The following is a 17457-nucleotide window of genomic DNA, read 5'->3' as shown; positions in this document are numbered from 1 at the left end:
TTTTAGCCACTCACCCTCTGGAGAGCAGTGAATTGGTTAATTGTTTTCTGTGATATATGTGCATCCTCTAAATTCACATGAAAATGCTGTTTAACGTAAGGAATGGAATGCAAAACATCAGATGTAATTTGTTTCCAAGCACAAATAAATATGATTGAAGTAATTCCCTGTAGATAATACATAGCAGATTCGTGTGAGATGTGGAAAACACACTAAATGTGCTTGTGAGGAAATGACTTCCGTAATTCATTTGAACTGCACCTTTCATTATGAACCAATTTGTCAGAGAAATCACTCTGTATTCCCAAATCTCCAGCATATCCCTGATATATCCTATTTCTTGCTTGTTTTTCTCATTGTCTTTGTTTAGCAAAAGGAGGGACAAAGGAGCAAAAGAAAAACAAGGTATAGAAGCCAAGTACAGGATCCCTGATGAGGATTAGAGAAGAATGTAAATTGCGTAGGACAGCGGTTCAATAAAGTCTCTGTGCCTGCTTGTCCTGTTTATCTTTAATATTAATTTAACAAAATCTGCTGTAATTATAGCATCACATTGTTTTACTGCACACTCATGGGGATTAAACAAAGGCTGATATGATTCCGTTAACCATTTTTAATTCTTTGTTTTTCATCATACCTTACATTTTAACTGAGTGCAGGAGAGAAAGAAACTCTGAGAAGATAAGTTCACATAAAGAAGCTGGAAGAAGCCTCCCTAATTGAAACATCACTTTCCTGCTTTTTCAGTGGCATGTACAGGAAAGCCTCTTCAAAAAGCTTTCTAGTATAACACTTGCAGACAAAAAGCTACTGCATCTTAGCTTCTGTCTTCATTAAACTCCCATACATAGACTTGAATTATTCAAACAGAAAACTCTATTATTTCATATCATAAAGACTTTGCTCATTCAATTAAAAAGTTTCATGGTTCTTGTTAAATTAGTTTATTAATTCCTATTCTTAGACATTCATATTCCACCTTTAAGTGAAAACAGACTTGTCTAATTCAGTCAAACTAGAATCCTGCCTGCATTAAGAAATCTCTTCTGCAAGTTGCTTTAGGTCCACCAGACCTGCAGTACCATGTCCTGATCCCACATTCCCCAGTTTATAAATGGATTTCTACTTCTGTTACTGTTACACCATTTATTAAAACAAAACAAAACAACAACAACAACAACAAAAAAAAAACAGCCAACCCTCAGACTCACTATGTGGTCCTTCACTGTGGGAGAAGGGGGTGGCTGTGAAGAGGCTGTTGAGAGGCTATTGTAGTAATCCCTGTGGAGGTCATCAGCAACACACCAAGCTCCTGCTGCATGGCTGAGTGACACAGTGGGAGCTGTAGCACTGAAGACTTTTTGTTTTGTTTTCTGTTTTTTGTTTGTTTGGTGGTTGTTTTAGGGTTGTTTCATTTTGGTTTTTAATTACATATAACCCTAGTAGTCAAATTACTAGTTCACTCTTTTCAGAGGTTTTAAATTTAGTTATTTCATATGCTCACAGGACAGTTGAGGTTGGAAAGAACTTCTGAAGGTAATCTAGATCAGGGGCATCAAATTAATTTATGTCAGGGGCCACATCAAAGTAATTTCAGGACGGTATAAATGGAGTTATACAGTCCTGAAATTACATTTGGCCTTTTGAAGGCGGCTGCGAGGCTGATGTAGCCCCCAGTGAAAATGAGTTTGATGCCCCTGATCTAGACCAACTCCCTGCTTATTTATAAGCTACAAACCTACATGAAAAAGCAGTTCTTTAAGGTTCTTTAAGGGGTTTTTTTATTTTAAAGTACATATTTTCATTGGATCTCAGCTGGTGATATAAAGCACTTTATTTAAGTAAGCTTACAAAACCCCTTCAGCTAACATAACTTTTCCCATGTCCATAAAAATTCAATTTATGTGTGTGTGTGACTTAGCAAAGCTGTCAACTGAAGATTTGTTATGTGTTTATTTTTTAAGCTTCATGCACTTCTTGATCTTTCATCCAAATTAGAATATTTTGTGTCTGAGAACACAATCAGGGAAAAAATAATAAAATATTACTTTGAAAATATTGTTCTGTTACATGAAGATGTGAAAACACTTATCTTAACCACTAACTTCAGTAACTTGATGGGACATCTATAAATTATACTTAACAGATTTTAGAAGGCAAGATAACTGCAGGGTAGAAATACATCTCTTTTTAGGTTCAATCTGTCTGACTTTTGAAGATACGTTTTCTTTTACATGTAATAATTTTCCACTGAATTGTGCTGCTAGTGAAAAGTGTCAGGTAATGCCCTTGCTAAAAATAGCTTTACTGTAGAAATATGTATTTGAATTTTCAGGAAGGTGTGACAGTACATTTGGTTTTATTTTTTGCCAAGTACCAGCATCTCATTAGCACTCTTCAGGGATCTTCTGTGTCTTCTTGTATCTGAATATCTATCTCTAAAGACAGTGTAGCACAAATCATTACACATCTTTGTTAATTAGTGTGATTAATTAATCTGTCTGTTAATTGGGTGTGTGATACACCATATTCCCTAACAGTCTCATAACTCCATTAGTGCCAGATGTCTGTCCTGGAGTCTGGAAGAACTCTCTTTACTGGTGCTTAAAGTATCTAGTATATCCACAACCACATGTCATGGATCTGCTAAGTGCAGTGATTGAATCCAGCTGTTTGCATTCTGTGCTTTGCTGTCATTTGCCAGCCACTCACCATGAGAGCTGGGCAGGAAACAACAAAAAAAAGGGTATTTTAAGTCTGTTCCCCAGAAGGAGAAAAACCCCAAAATTCACCCCAAAAATAGCTGTCCTTATGTCAGTCACTTCAGATGAGGAGATTCAGATTTAAAACTGCAAGCTGGATATCTTCATGAAATGTTTATCTTTTTGAATACATCTTTTGGAGTGATAATTTCCTGATGAAAAGCATTTAATGTCCCAAATTCCTGAATATTTCTGTGCACCAGAGCCACTATTCACACATAGATGTTCTGTCCTAGTTGCATAGAGTAATTTTTTTCCATTTGAGTAACTGCCAAGACTTTGGGAAAAATGGACGTTGCAACTGATTTTCCCTGTCACCACCCCACATCATCTATGCTTCATATAGTATCATTTACTATATCTGCTGAGAGGATGGATGGAATTTACTGCCGATTTTTTTCTTTGTATGCACTGTCAGTGACACAAATCTAATAGGAGTAGTAGGCATATGTCTGTTCAGTGCCTTTTTGCAAAAGGGAAGGCTGTACACCACTATCTACCTCTTTCTATTACCCACCTAAATGTCAATTTTTGCTCTAATTTTAGTGCTTCCGTTGATTATTCATGGTATTGTACTTTATTATACACTATTATTTTTATATTATATTGTACTTGAAAAGTACATTACTGTAAGCACTGTACCAGCACAGTAGATAATTATCTTCCACAGCCTAAAACTGAGGATCTAAGGATTTAGAGTCCCACTGTATTTAACCCAAATCACTGCAGCAGTGTTTAACTTAAAAGGTCTGCTCACTGGAAATTCTGACCTAAGACATACTCTGTGGCCATGGAGGTGTTGACTCTTAAAGTAGAATGGGAAAGGGTAAGAAAGGCAAAGAGTAGTAGTCTATTTTTTTTTCCTCATTGAAGTTGGATATACCTTGGGGGTTGAAGGCTAAGAAGGTCTAGATCTAACTGGCATAAGAATGAGAAACAGCAACATATTGGTATACAGGGTAAGTATGAGCACTGCAGATTTTCCCAGTGTGGATCAGCAACTGGTTGAACACTAGGACTACTGCAACTAACTGCCCAGTGCTGCTTCAGGATGTCCATGTGTCCAGGAGCAGCTTTGGTGAATGCAGCACATGCCCTACTTTGGCACAGAACATGATGCTCTCCCCACTGTATGCAATTATAAGGCTTCTAGCTGTTTTTCCCCTCGCTGAGATTTTTTGGCTCTCAGGCATGCGCTAAGAGTGTGTGTCTGTTTATTCCTCCTAGACTTTTCTTTGTCATGCTACAAAGGATGTGTGATGTTTGTTAAGAAGTTGGCAGTACTGGACCATTCTATATGGAGAAATTGTACTGACACATCTGGCTCTTCAGCATCTGGCATATTACAAAGGGCTGCAAAACAGTGGTTTGCACTGTCAGTACAGCTCTTGGACGTTCAACATATCACCTTTCTCTGTTACTGAAGACAGTATGATTTGTGGAATGTGATTTGAATGTCTTATTAAACTGTAAGTGAATCCTTTAAAAATGAAATTCTGTGTAGGCAAAATGACTGGATGATTTCTACATGCTATAAGTCTGTCTTCTTATTTATGGTTATTTCTGTTCATTCTGTGAAAAGATCAGCAGTAAAAGGAAAACACCAATGAACAGCTTTTTTGATGCTTTCCTTGACTAGTAGTGTATAAATTATTTCTGAAAGATGTTATTAAGTTCTCTGGTGGGACAATAAAAATGCTAAATAATTTTAAAGACTAGAAATAGCTATACCCACCAATTTGTTTCTTACAATACCAATAATAGGGCTGATAGCTTCCTGATTATTTTCTTTAAATAATTTAAAAACAACAACAAAAAAATCAAGGTAGAACTGTGAGTTACAGACCTTGCAGAGTAATCTCACATATATCTTTTATTTATAGACTCAAAGGATTTTTTTATTATACTCCTCCACAACATAGCTGGGTATCTCATAAAGTTGTAACGCTTGTAACGGCTTTCTCCTAACAATGCTTATCTTTTGAGGCAACAATGTCTCCATTATAAGGACAGGTAAGGAAAGAACAGTGAGCTCAGGATTACCCAAGGTCACGGGGGAAGAACACAATAGCAATAGACTCGAAGTGCAAACTTCAAAATGGTGTATTAATACCTAATCTTTCTCTCCACAATATCCTTGCCACAGCCACATACTGCTTATTTATAAGGAGCATCATTGTATATTGTGCGATCTAGTTTTGTGTTAATGACAAGGTGCACGTGATTATTTATTTTCTTCCAATGCTCTTTGAAAATGTCTTCATCCACACCCCAAAATGTCTCCTGCAAGCTATTCTTGTTGTCACGGTCGCTATTCAAATGATAGAAACACGCAGAAAAAAAGGTTCGTTCATATGAAAGGATCCCTGCGATGGAAAGTGACCTCAGGCTGTCAGACTCGTTGGGCTGGTTCGCAGCGTGATCCAGCATAAGCAGGGCTGACTTCCAGCCCCTGAGCATAATGCACAGGGTGTGCGGTCACCCTCCGGCTCCCCCAGCCCCTGCTCCCAGGCCATGGGGCTGACCTCCTCCCTTGGGGAGCGTGACCCCTGCCAGCCCAGCTGAAATGGGCTCAGCGGACTCCCAGCCGGAGTGTGAGGCTCAGAGCACGGCTTTCCACAGCAGAAATGGTAATAGGAGAAAACATTTGTCTTTGTGGAGGCACAGAAACTGCTGAACAGTATATGTAGCTCCATTCTCATTTAAATAGGGTACATATTCAAAACTTCACTTGTCTTAAAAGCTCTGTGAAATCTCCAAGGAGCGAAAAATAAAAGCACGTTCTCAAGCTTTTCTGACAATTAAAAGAAAAATGAGATGCTTATTCTGCTGTGATTTAGAGTATGTAATTTCAGTGATGTGCATGCACCTATATACATATGTATATGTTATGTGTGCATAACAAGTCTACTTGTGCAGAGAAAAAAAAATCATTAGCTATAAAACTGGATGTCTGAATTATTTGATAAAGGTAATATGCGGACTTAGATAGTTTCTCGTGTGATTAATCTAGACTCACTAAAGTAACCTTGTTGAATTCAGTGAAACTATTTGTACAAATGAGAGATGCTGCATCTTGCACTTTAGTTAGTCCCACCAAGTGCTTACTGTGTAGGTTGAAGTGACACAGCTGAAAACCAAGACATTTTGCAACTTTTATACATAACTTGCTTCAAGTCTTTCCAGTATTGTTTCCATTACCTCATCATGTGCAAAACAAGTCAGTTAGCTACGTTATAGATAATTGGACATTTCCAGGGTACAATACTTAATGTTACTTCTTACAGTTACGATACGCATGATACTTCTGGTTCAAACTGAATTTCACTTGCCGCAGTTTTACAGTCTGAGGATTAAAAAAGTTTGTTTTCCACATCCTTGAATATGAGAGGTCATGGAAGAAGGACTGAGAGGCCTTGAAATCTGTTGCAGTGTACTTCTGGATGTGAAGGCTTCTACCCAGCACGTTACTTCTTGGAGTTATTGTGACCCTGGCCTGTGTAACAGCTCCATGTAACTTTTCCCATGTTAACTTAACTTCAACCTCCACTCACATGCATCAGTCTGGGATAATCTCTTTGTTTATCAAGATGAAAAAAGTGATGTAGCACTTTAAAAGAGAGGTATGGAAATGGTCGAGGAGATGAGGAAGAGGTCGATAAATGAATGTTTTCATATCAAAGAATAGTGCAATTGCCTAAGTTTATGTATTTATCTTATTCTTTATTGTAATAACAGTGTAGCTTATACTCAGCCTTGAAGAATGTGGTTTTAAATAATTTAACAGAGCAATGGCGGAGTAAATGGATGGAGATGGTATACAAAATTGTTTTACATGTTACATGTGAAATATGAGGTTCCCTGGCTGCTACTGGCAATTACTTTTTAAAGCCCATTATTCTCAAGGATTTTGTGATTTATTTTTTATATTCTTTAAGGCTGCACTCTTGTGGTAATGATTCCCATAACATATTCACTCGTGTAAATAAATGTACACAAAACTATGAAATAATGAAGGCTTCCTATGTGTTCCAGTTCCAATTACTTTCTTGCTTTTTACTCATAGAATCACAGAATGCTGAAGATTGGAAGGGACCTCTGGAGATTATCTGATTCCCCCCCTGCTCAAGCAGGGTAATCTAGAGCTGGTTGCCCAGGACTGTGTCCACACAGGTTTTGAATATCTCCAAGGATGGAGACTCCACAACATCTCTAGGCAACCTGCACCAGTGCCCAGTCACACTCACAGTGAAAAAGCATTTCTTTATGTTCAGAGGGAACCTCTTGTGTTTCAGTTTATGCCCATTATATCTGTTCTTGTCATTGCATACCACCCAGAAGAGCCTGGCTCTATCCTCTTTTCACTCTCCTTCCAGGTATTTGTATGTATTAATAAGATACTCTGAGCCTACTCCAGGTTGAAGAGTCTCAGCTATCTCAGCCCTTTCTCATAGAAGAGATGCTCTTGTCCCTTAATCATCTTCATGACCATTCAGTGGGCGCTCCCCATGTCTCTCTTGTACTGGGAAGCCCAGAAGGGAGCCCAGAACTGGACCCAGTACTCCAGCTGTGGCCTCACCAGTGGTGTCTAAAGTTGAACACTCATTCTGTTATAATCAGGGTTTGTTCAAGTTTGTCTGAAAACTTGCTGTGATCCTGACTGGAGGGTTTGTCCAAGATGTCCCAGCTGGTTTTGAAGTGATCAGCCACAGTTCTCAAAGAGGCTAACTTTTGAGATGGTGACTGGCTGAGATAATAAAAACTGGTTAAAAGTCAGCTGATATTAAATGCACATTGTGTGCTTTCACTAAGATTTGCCTCCACATGCCAGCCCAGGGCCAGGTCCTGATCCAGTACCAGCTGACTAATTGAAAAAATGTGCTGGCAACCCAGGGATGACACAGGACTAACCCTTAAGCCACTCAGTCATGATTTAATGTAGTTGGCAGGGAAGTCAGCACATATGGTCCTCCTGACATTAGGAGGGTTAGCACAGGCCCTTAATGCCCTCAGAAAACCAAACAATTTTTGGTGTTGGTGTGTCAAAACACAAATATGAAGTTTAGTTGCAGAGAAATTTAATATTTCTATGAAAATTAAAGTTGTCCTTTTTGTTTTTCATAAAAGCTGCAATTGTTTAAACTCTCTGTGAAAAGCTGGTATGTAGGAAAAACGGGATTTCTTACCACATGATCAGGGTTGATTTTATATCCCTCTTTTCACTAATCTAAGATGCCTCAGAGAACTGTGTACATGTCAAGTTACATTTTATTGTAGGGCTTAATTGCTGCAAAGGATGATCTTTCTGCTAGAATTTTTGTTCCAATTAATAAACTCTCTTGGTAGTTACATAAACATTTACTGTAGTCCATTAATGAAAAGTGTGCTGGTGTGGGTGTTGAGTGTACCACAGTAAAATTTGAGCAATCTAGAGGTTGTTTATTGTGCTCAGTCACATATTCTGTTGTACTCCCAGGTACTGAGGCTGAAAGGAAACAATGAAAACCCAGGATTAGAGCATCTTAAAATGCAACATAAGCTAAAGGAAAACATTTTTAGCCACTCTACCTTTTTTTCAGTTGTAAAACAATGGATTATTAATTTAGAGGAAATAATATTATTTCTGCAGGCAGACTCTCTATGATATTTGGTGTTTTTTACATAATAAATACTGTTGCCATAAAAACAATGGAAACCAAGACCTCTTGACAACTCATTTTAGGTCTGGTAGGATGAATGTAAACTGAGCTGCCCAGAGAGAGATGGTGAAAGAGTTTACTTGCTGTAATTGTAATAAAGGAAATTTTAAAACCACAATCTATTTCAACTCAAAACCGAATAACTGAATATTGTCTTAAATGTTTTTTTCCTCTGTTTTTGGCATGCCTATGCTCTTTAGGCAAGTCACACTATGAGACTCAGGATACAAATGCTGTTGCTTTTAGATAAGTAAAACTGTGTTGTTTCTGAATCCTTCAGGCCTTTAATTCTAAGCTCATAGTTTCAGAGTCCTTGTTTTACAGTGTAAGAAAATGAAACATAAAAGCTGGAATAAGTCATAAGTAGCGATCAAATAATATCATTTATTTGTTTCTGGTGTTACACTTCATTGGGTAAGCTTTGCATGCCTAGTGGGTTTGATACAATGTAAAATGCATTTGGTTATTTTATGCAATGTGTCTTCATAATTTTTCTCTATCTAATATTTATGCCAGAAAGGCTTCCCTTCTCTGACTGGCATGTCATTTCAGTTATTACAATATTACAAAGCATTAGAAAATATTTTAAAAATAATTTCTGGGGAGAGCAGTGAATGTTTGTGGCTGGCATTAAGCTTTCATTTGAAAATGAAGATTAATGCCTTTATTATTGTATTATATTATAATTACAATATCATTTTTTATGTAAGCAAAATATGGATTTCCAGTCTAGCTTCTAGATGTCTTGCATATGTAATACCAGGTTTCTTTATAGTTTTATTTCTTAGGGTGTTATGCTGGCTAGTATATCTACTGAGTGACTCAATGTCTGAAGAACCCATGCTGATGATGGTGCTCATAGTTTTACAGGGTTTAACCATAGGAGGGAGCCTCCTCTCTTTCGAAGTTACATGGGAAGATGCAATCATGTGCCCTTGGAGGTCTCCTCCTACCAGCTTGCATTTGGAAGTGTAAATGCATCTTTTTTCCTATAAGGCTGATCCACTGCAGTTTCACAGGCATGTACGTTTACTTGGGAGTCAAGCCTACTGGTTCCAGAAACAGCTGTGCAGAAACAACCAAACCCTTCTCCCAACGGTTTGTAAGCGTGTGATCATACTTGGAACACAAATGGGATTCAGTCTTGAAAAATAGCTGGGTTGTGTAAACATCTGCCAGCATCACTACAGCTGCTGCAGGAAAAAGTGCTTGTTTAGCTGATGCTGTGTAGGTTTTATTCTAGCCTTTTCCATGGCATCTCTGCCTTCCTCACAAACAGTTGTTATTGGACAAGAAAAGTTTCAGTTGTTGTTCATTTATTATATTCAGGTTAGATTTAGCCTTAGCACAAAGTCTACATAGCTCAAAGCAAAATTTGTGTTTTACTGGGCTTGATTAAGCTGAAGGAAATTTGTGTGTGAGTATTTTTAAATACATTTTTGACTAGGTTGATTACACTGAATTGGATCGATAAGCTAATATAAGAGAGAAATTATCTGTTGAATTAAATATCACGGAATAAATCTGGAAGGGAAATATATCATTGGAGGGGGGGGGGGAAAGAATGGTTGGAGAAGCTTGAACCAAATAATGACTTTTAAATGACTGATTATTAAACCTTAATACACAAATAACATTAAATTTTAGGTAATTTCTCTTGTGATGTTTTTTTTGTGTGTGTGTGTTTTTTGTTTGTTTTTTTTGTTTTGTTTTGTTTGGTTTGATTTTTAAAAAAATGTACGTAGATGAGATTTTTAAAAAGCTACCCTTAAAGTTTTTATGTGGTCAGAAATTGTTTGCCAGGTTACTTGTACTTGGTGTTTCAGCTTGGGTCTGCCCTTTTTTGTGAGCAGAGGTTTCTCTGATGCTTTGACCACCGCGCCTTCCCTCCTCTTCTTCACCTTCATGTCTGAGCTGGGGCGTTGGAGCTGGAGTGACCTCTGACTGAGGGATGAGGATTGTTGCTGAGATACCATAGAGATGCATAGTGATTGTGGTGCCTGGAGTGAGAGCTCACAATAGATTCAAACAGGAAAGTGGGGTCTCACTGACCTGTTTCTCCAGCCTTGAAAAGCTGTTTTTCCAAGTTTCTCCCCTCATTACTCCAGTTCCTGGCCATGTTATTGCTTTCTGAATCCTCAGCCCACACAATGTATACTCTGAAATCTGTCCTGGATAGCAACAGGTTTATCTTACATTATTCTGAAGAAATAATAAAAAAAAAAAAAAAAAAATCCCACATTTTCTCACAGCAAGAGCAGTGCCTGGTATTAAGTCAGGCATTTATCACACCTAATATTCTACTACTTTCCTTGCATACGTTATTGGATAATGTCTGGATAAAGTCATATGTTATTTTTTTCTTGTCACGTGAATGTGATGATAACTCCTAAGAGGAATCTTTAACGAGGGGGTAAATCTGCAACAGTGCTTATGTTACTGCTCGGTACTAGAAATTCTTGTTCATATAAGTAGATTTCTTGTATGGAGTCTGATTAACTGTAAGACATTGATGCCTGTGCTTGCAGCAGTTTGCAGGGCGGTTTCCCTTAAGCTATTTATACCATATGTCAGTATGCCACTTATTCCTTACTTCTCCTCCTTCTTCCCAAAAACACCCAAGTTAACTATATTAATTTTTCTTTGTTTTGGAAAAATGGGCAATATTACCACTATATAAATCATTATGTGTATGTTTTCACTGTAGTAATATTCAAAATCTGGAATTCAAACTGTGCTGCAAACCTCTGAACTATGGGGAAAATATATGTGTCTCCTCCAAAGAACTCAACAGCCTGAGGCTTCAAGCCTAGGAATTTTTTATGCAGATGTTTGTCTTTAAATACCAAAGGGGTTACAAAAAATCTTGATGGCTGGGCTTTCAAAGGCCTTTCAGTCTTCTCAACGCCTACCTCTGTGTGTCTGCTGCTGTCAGTCTGTCTGTAGCACAATTATGATTGCAATATCTGACTAATTTTAAATATCTCAGGGAAAGCTTATAGTATGGATGTCTCCTCGTGCCAGGCTGCCTGCTCATCCCGAGGCTGGTGCAGAGGGCTGCGGAGGATGGGCTACATTATGGGTATTTTTCCTGGCTGCCCAGAATCAGTACCCCACTGCCCAAATTGTCAGTTTTGGCTCATTTCTTACCAGTCTTTCTGTGAGCAGCATGCCATGTGTGCCAGAAGGACTGAAAAGGTACTTTAAATATTTCTGCCCAGTTTATAGAGAGCAATATCCTTCTTACTCTATACACCTTATGGATGGAGGAGAGATGAAGATCTAACCTTTTACAAGCCATGGGCTGTTCTTTTCATTTTCTGTTCTTATTTTATCCTTCGGTCAAACTTTAGGAAGACTGATGCATTTCTTGAAGTTTGCAGGCTTGATGCACCAGTGTTGGTTGATGTGTTTCAAATTTTCAAGCCCGACATCCTCAGTTTCACACATACACTCCTAATGTAAACCCAACTGCACTACTGAATGAAGCCTTGCTTTCATCCAACTCAGAAATGAAAAGCAAAGAGAGAGTGAGTTTAGAGTGAGGCCATGGAGATCAAGACTAAAGGAAAACCCTTGCCAAAGTAAAAACATTGACTTGAGTAATGTTCTTGCTGGAGTGACTCTCTCTAATAATCTGAATTCCTTATTTCTTTTCCTTTTACTTGGCTATCCTTTTTTGCTCTGTCCTCCCCTCATTACTACTTGTCACCCTTCGTTCCCACATGTCCTGATTTCTGCTGGGATGGAGTTAGTTTTCTTTCTAGTAGCTGGTATAGTGTTGCATTTTGGATTTAGTATGAGAAGAATGTTGATAACACATTGATGTTTTGGTTGTTGCTGTGTAATCAAGGACTTTTCAACTTCCCATAATCTGACCAGTGCACAAGAAACTGGGAGGGAGCAAAGCTAGGACAGCTAACTCCAGCTAGTGAAAGGGATATTCCTTGCCACATGATGCCAAGTGCAGTATATAAAATGGAGCTGGCTGGGAGGCAAATACTGCTGCTCAGGAACCAATGGGCTATTGGTGTCATGGCTCGTGAGCAATTGCATTGTGCATCACTTTTTTGGTATATTCTATTATTATTATTATTATTATTATTTTCTCTTCCTTTGTTGTCCTATTAAACTGCACTTATCTCAACCCACAAGTTTTTTTTTTTTTTTTTCTGTCTCTCAATTCTCTCCCCCAAGCCACATGGTGTGGAGGGGCGAGCGAGTGGCTGCATGGTTCTAGTTGTCGGCAGGGGTTGAATCATGACATCACAGCAGGTCTCTCCTCTTCTGGTTGGCAGAATTGCCACTGCATTGCTTTCTCTGAAGACAGGTCCTGTGAGACAACTAAAGAATATCCCTGAATTCAACATACATATGTTACAAACTGGATGAGAATAGATCATTAAACGGCCTTACATTTGAATGGTAAAGTTTTAATATTAATTGACTGTGTTAGAGTTGGTTAAAAGGTGTACTCTCTAGAACACCTACTGACTGTTTATAGAAGTTCTCTTTCTTGATCGAATGCTTACATGTCAGGCAATGTCTGTATCCTTAAGGTGTGCATTTCTTTCTGTTCATAAAGATACGGTGTCTCCATTTTCTATACTGCCTTTAAGAATTACTGAGAGGTTTTTTTCTAGAAGGTAAGCAAAAAGAAATCAAAGAACTGCAGTGGATTGCACTAATCAGTCACAGCAGTGATTCTCAAAGAGCTTAGTAGCCTTTAAAGTTTAGTTTTGCTGGAGTCTTTTCCGGGGCAGTTGCCTGCACCACTCTGCTTTGCAGAAGAGATTATTTGAAATGCACTTACGATTACTATTAAAAATGCGGGGATATTATCCAAACGACTTTGCCTTGTGCTTTTTGTTAATCCAAGAAACACAGAAAGAAGCAAATGCTATGCAAAAAAAAAAAAAAAGAGGTGTTCTTGACAGATGATACAGATCAAAGAGGACCTAATTGAGAGCATTAGAGAAAAAGCTATGTAGCAGAGTGTATAAACCTGCTGGTATTTCCTCAGACTTACTTCAGGCATTTGTCATGAGTTAGACTGAAATTTACGTTCTGCAACAAAATGAGAAAAATGAGCTTTTCCAACTTTTTAGTGTCTTGTTTTCAGTATTATGTCCTATTTTGAGATTTTTTTTTTTCCTATGCAAACTCATTTTAACTGGCTTCCAAGTACAAAAGTGGTTACGCTTTTCAAGCTTCTTTTTTTTCACTCTTTCTTTGACAGGTAAAGCTCTTCTCGTTTGTGTGTATCATAATTAAGTACATACTGGATGGTATGAACTTTTGTTATTTAAAAGTTATTTATTTATATAAAGTGGTTTGTGAAGAGGTCTTATCCTTTAAAACATTTAATGTACTTCCTTCTTTACAATGGGAATGTTCTCAGATTGTTAGGAAGAGACAAAGAAACAATGACAGCAGTTTAGAAGCTGTAACTGGGATATAAATGGCTCACAAGTACATCTCTTAAAACTCCCTTTTAAGGAGTGAAATTCACACCACATGACTTTCATCATGATAGAGTCCCATCTAATTCGCTGACTGGGGTCACCTGAAGCAAGTGTGTAATTCGAAAGTGGTCCACAGAAAGGAAAATAATTGAAGAAATGAAGTTGAATTAAGGAAATAAGATAGCTGCTTTGTATAAATCAGTCCAATTTTGCTTTTTCAGTTATCAATTAGTCCCTGGCTTCTGTTTGATTATCTTTCAGTATTACCAGTATCATCTTTCCTCACAGCAATTCTACAGAAAGAAAGACATTAATAAATCTGAAAGCACATAAATACTGTCATCTGAAACAAAGTGAATCTTTTTGGCCAGACAATAGTATGTTTAAAAAGAATTAATAGAATTCACATATATTTATTATACATCTTTGCTACTGGAGAGACATTGTGTATTTTTTTAGACAGAATTATGAATATCAAATCTGAAACTATAGAAACAATAACAAATACAAAACATATGAAAACGTGATCTCAAACATAGGGTAGGCTAGACCTTCTCTTAATTAATCCTCTTTCATAGCATGGGGATCACTGGAGATGGGGTGCAGTAGTGTGAAACAGCAGAGACTTGGCTTCCTGCCCGAGACTTCCTTGGGCCAGGTCATTTGGCCTCAATATCCACCCATAAAATCAGAGATTTGACACCTTCCAGTATTACCATAATGAACCCATTTGACTGGATGAGCAAGCAGAAACAAAGACATAGATATATTAGCAACCTGTGTTCCTCTCTAAGGAAATAAGAGGCTGACTTTACATGTTAGAATGTCTGTTAATGAGCTCAAGCCCATAGAAGCAGAGGCTTACATTTCAGAGAGTTCATCTGCCATCTTCTTTTTTTCAGATTTTTCATGGAAAGACAGCTTATTTCACAGAAAGTTCTGTGAAATTTAGTAGTTTTTATATTAAATCTGTTAATCTTGTAAAAAGTTTTCTGAACTCATTTTAGCATAGAATCTGCATTTAAATACTGAATTTGCACATGCCATGTGAATCCTCTGATATTATATTTTTTAGGTAATAAATAAAGACTTCAAATTGCGATTGTTTACTTCAGGGTACTGCAGTGAGGCCTTTGTCCAGTGAAGTATTGTCCAAGATTCCTGGTTAAGTAGTTAAATCAGCATAATTCAGAGACAGAGCACAAAATTCATAGTCCAAGTGTTCTTTGGACATAAATGAAACAAACAGAATTCTTTTTTTCTTCCTTCCTTCCTTCCTTTGTTCCCTGTTGATGTTGCCATTTTCTTAAATTAAAATATGATTCAGAGTAAACCATTGGGATTTATTCCTCTCCTTGGAGCCGGTTCCTTATCCCCTTACACAATTACCCCAACAAAATGGAAAGGGATTCCTCCAACTTCCCAATTTGGAGGTAGGAAAAAGATGTTTCAGGCATTTATTGCATATGCTTGGTTCATTTTCACTGTTAAAATGGCTCCGTATGGTGGAAGATCCTCCTCTGCTCCTGTCTCCTCCTTCAGCCAAGCAATAATGGGGAGATAGAGCTGTGAAGTCACAACCCATATTGTGAAAAAAGATCTCATCCATCAATCTGTCACCTCAGTTTTCTGTCCAGGGTCACAGAGGAACAAAGTCAGCTTGTGTCAGGTTGAAATAGCATTGGTAAGTGTTAGTGTATGTGAAGCTGGTGGTTTGAAGTCCATTTATTTTGTTTGAAAGGCTCAAACAGCATGCTGCCGAGCAGAGGAACAAGCAGGAGGAAGTCTTATAAATTATTACTGGAAGGCTCACAGCCATCATTTAAGATGTGAAATTATGCCATCTGCTTTTCCAGGTCTTTGATTTACTTTGTAGCAGCTGTCTATTTCTGAGTTTCTGCATCGCACAGAGAGGTAAAACTTGCATTAAAAACTAATATGACAAGAGCCTTTCTTTAACAAAGATTTAATGCTTTCTTGAAAACCAGAGAATATGCAGGGGATATTATCTCAATATCTATGGCATGCTTTCAAGACAAATTGTACGGAAAAAATGCTGTCTTTTTTACATAAACTGGGAATGTAGATAGAAATTCTTTTTTTCATTGTGAAAAATGCAGTTGTTTGTTCTGATTTTAGCTATCAAAAGCATTTTTGGGAAGCACCAGTGTTTTAGGTTTTTTTATATTGCTTTTAATTTCATGATTCCTAACGTTACTGATTTCTTGTCTGTTGAAGTCTTTTTTTCTTATACTTCTTATTGATTTTCTGGGGGAACACTTCCACTCTTTTTCTGTTTGAAATATTTAAGGTTTATTCATATGTTCTTTGTTAAAAAGAAACATCTTAGGCCCAACAACAGCTTTAGGAAGTCACATAGCTAATTTAAAAAGAACAGCAACGAAAGGCTAACTACTTCAGTGCGTGCTGACTGAGATGTGGGGGGAAACTCTTGCAAGTACCCAGGGGCGTGCTTATTTTGGAAATTAGCAGCTGAGGGGGTGATGAATGGAGATGCGCACTTTTCTGTGCCTTGTCCTGACACGCTGTCTGCATTCGGGGTGTGATGCCCAAGTGCCCGGTGAGCTTGTTTGGATCCCCTCCCCGAGGATGGATGTGAGGCAGCAGGGGGCAGAGGAGGGGGCAGAATGAGTGGCAGCAGCCACCCCCTGGGAGAACCGCTCCTGCTGAAGTCATTTGGTGCGTGCTGCTTTTTGCTGTGTGAGGATTAGGGAATGGGAGAATGGCTTTGTGAGGAGGCTCGGAGCGAGGGAGCCGAAGAGAGGCTGAACAGAGGGGACGAAAGACTTTAGCCTTTCATAGTTCTTTCAGTCCATTCATTCTGGGAGACCAATTGCATGTGATACGGCAGCTGGGGGTTTTGTTTTCCTTTCAGCTGTATACTGTAGGAGAAGCTGGTAAGATTATTATTTTTTTTTTTCTCCTTGTTCTACTGTTCCACAATGCTATTGTAATTGCTTTATTGAAGTGACTGCTTGGTGAGGAAGTTGGTTAACGATGCTGAGGGTCCCCTGCATTGTCTCTGCTTTCTACAGCTGCAGAGTTTGGGGAGAGGCACTGTTTACAGTTGAGTGGCTGTTTTCTGTTGAACAACTTGGCTGTTATTTTTCCAAAGTTGTTTCACCCTTTCTTTCCATGAAGTTAGGAAAACAAGCAAATAAACAGACTTGGTTGTTTAGAAATGAGTAAATTTATAGAGGCTGCAATTTGTTGAAAAAGCTGTTTTGACAATTTCCCAGTTTCAGATGTTCTGCCTTTGATGTTGTCGGATTTGTCACCCTGCTGGGTCAACTCCAGAACTGGATTTTATGTGAGAACCTTGTCTCACAAGTCTTTTCGTCACATTTTCAGCAGGGACAAGATAGGTCACTTGAACTGATAGCCAAAGAAAACACAACAAAAATTTATCTGTGGAAGGTGGAATTGAGGAAAGGAAAAATCCTAGGGGAACTCTGGAATTAAAAAAATAAATGAAGGAGCATTAATTCTTGGCACTGGTGGTTTTTTTTT

This window comes from Nesoenas mayeri, assembly GCF_963082525.1.
Source record: "Nesoenas mayeri genome assembly, chromosome: 1".
Taxonomy (NCBI): Eukaryota; Metazoa; Chordata; class Aves; order Columbiformes; family Columbidae; genus Nesoenas; species Nesoenas mayeri.
The sequence above is the reverse complement of the archived record's forward strand: the minus strand, read 5'-3'. Positions refer to the sequence as shown.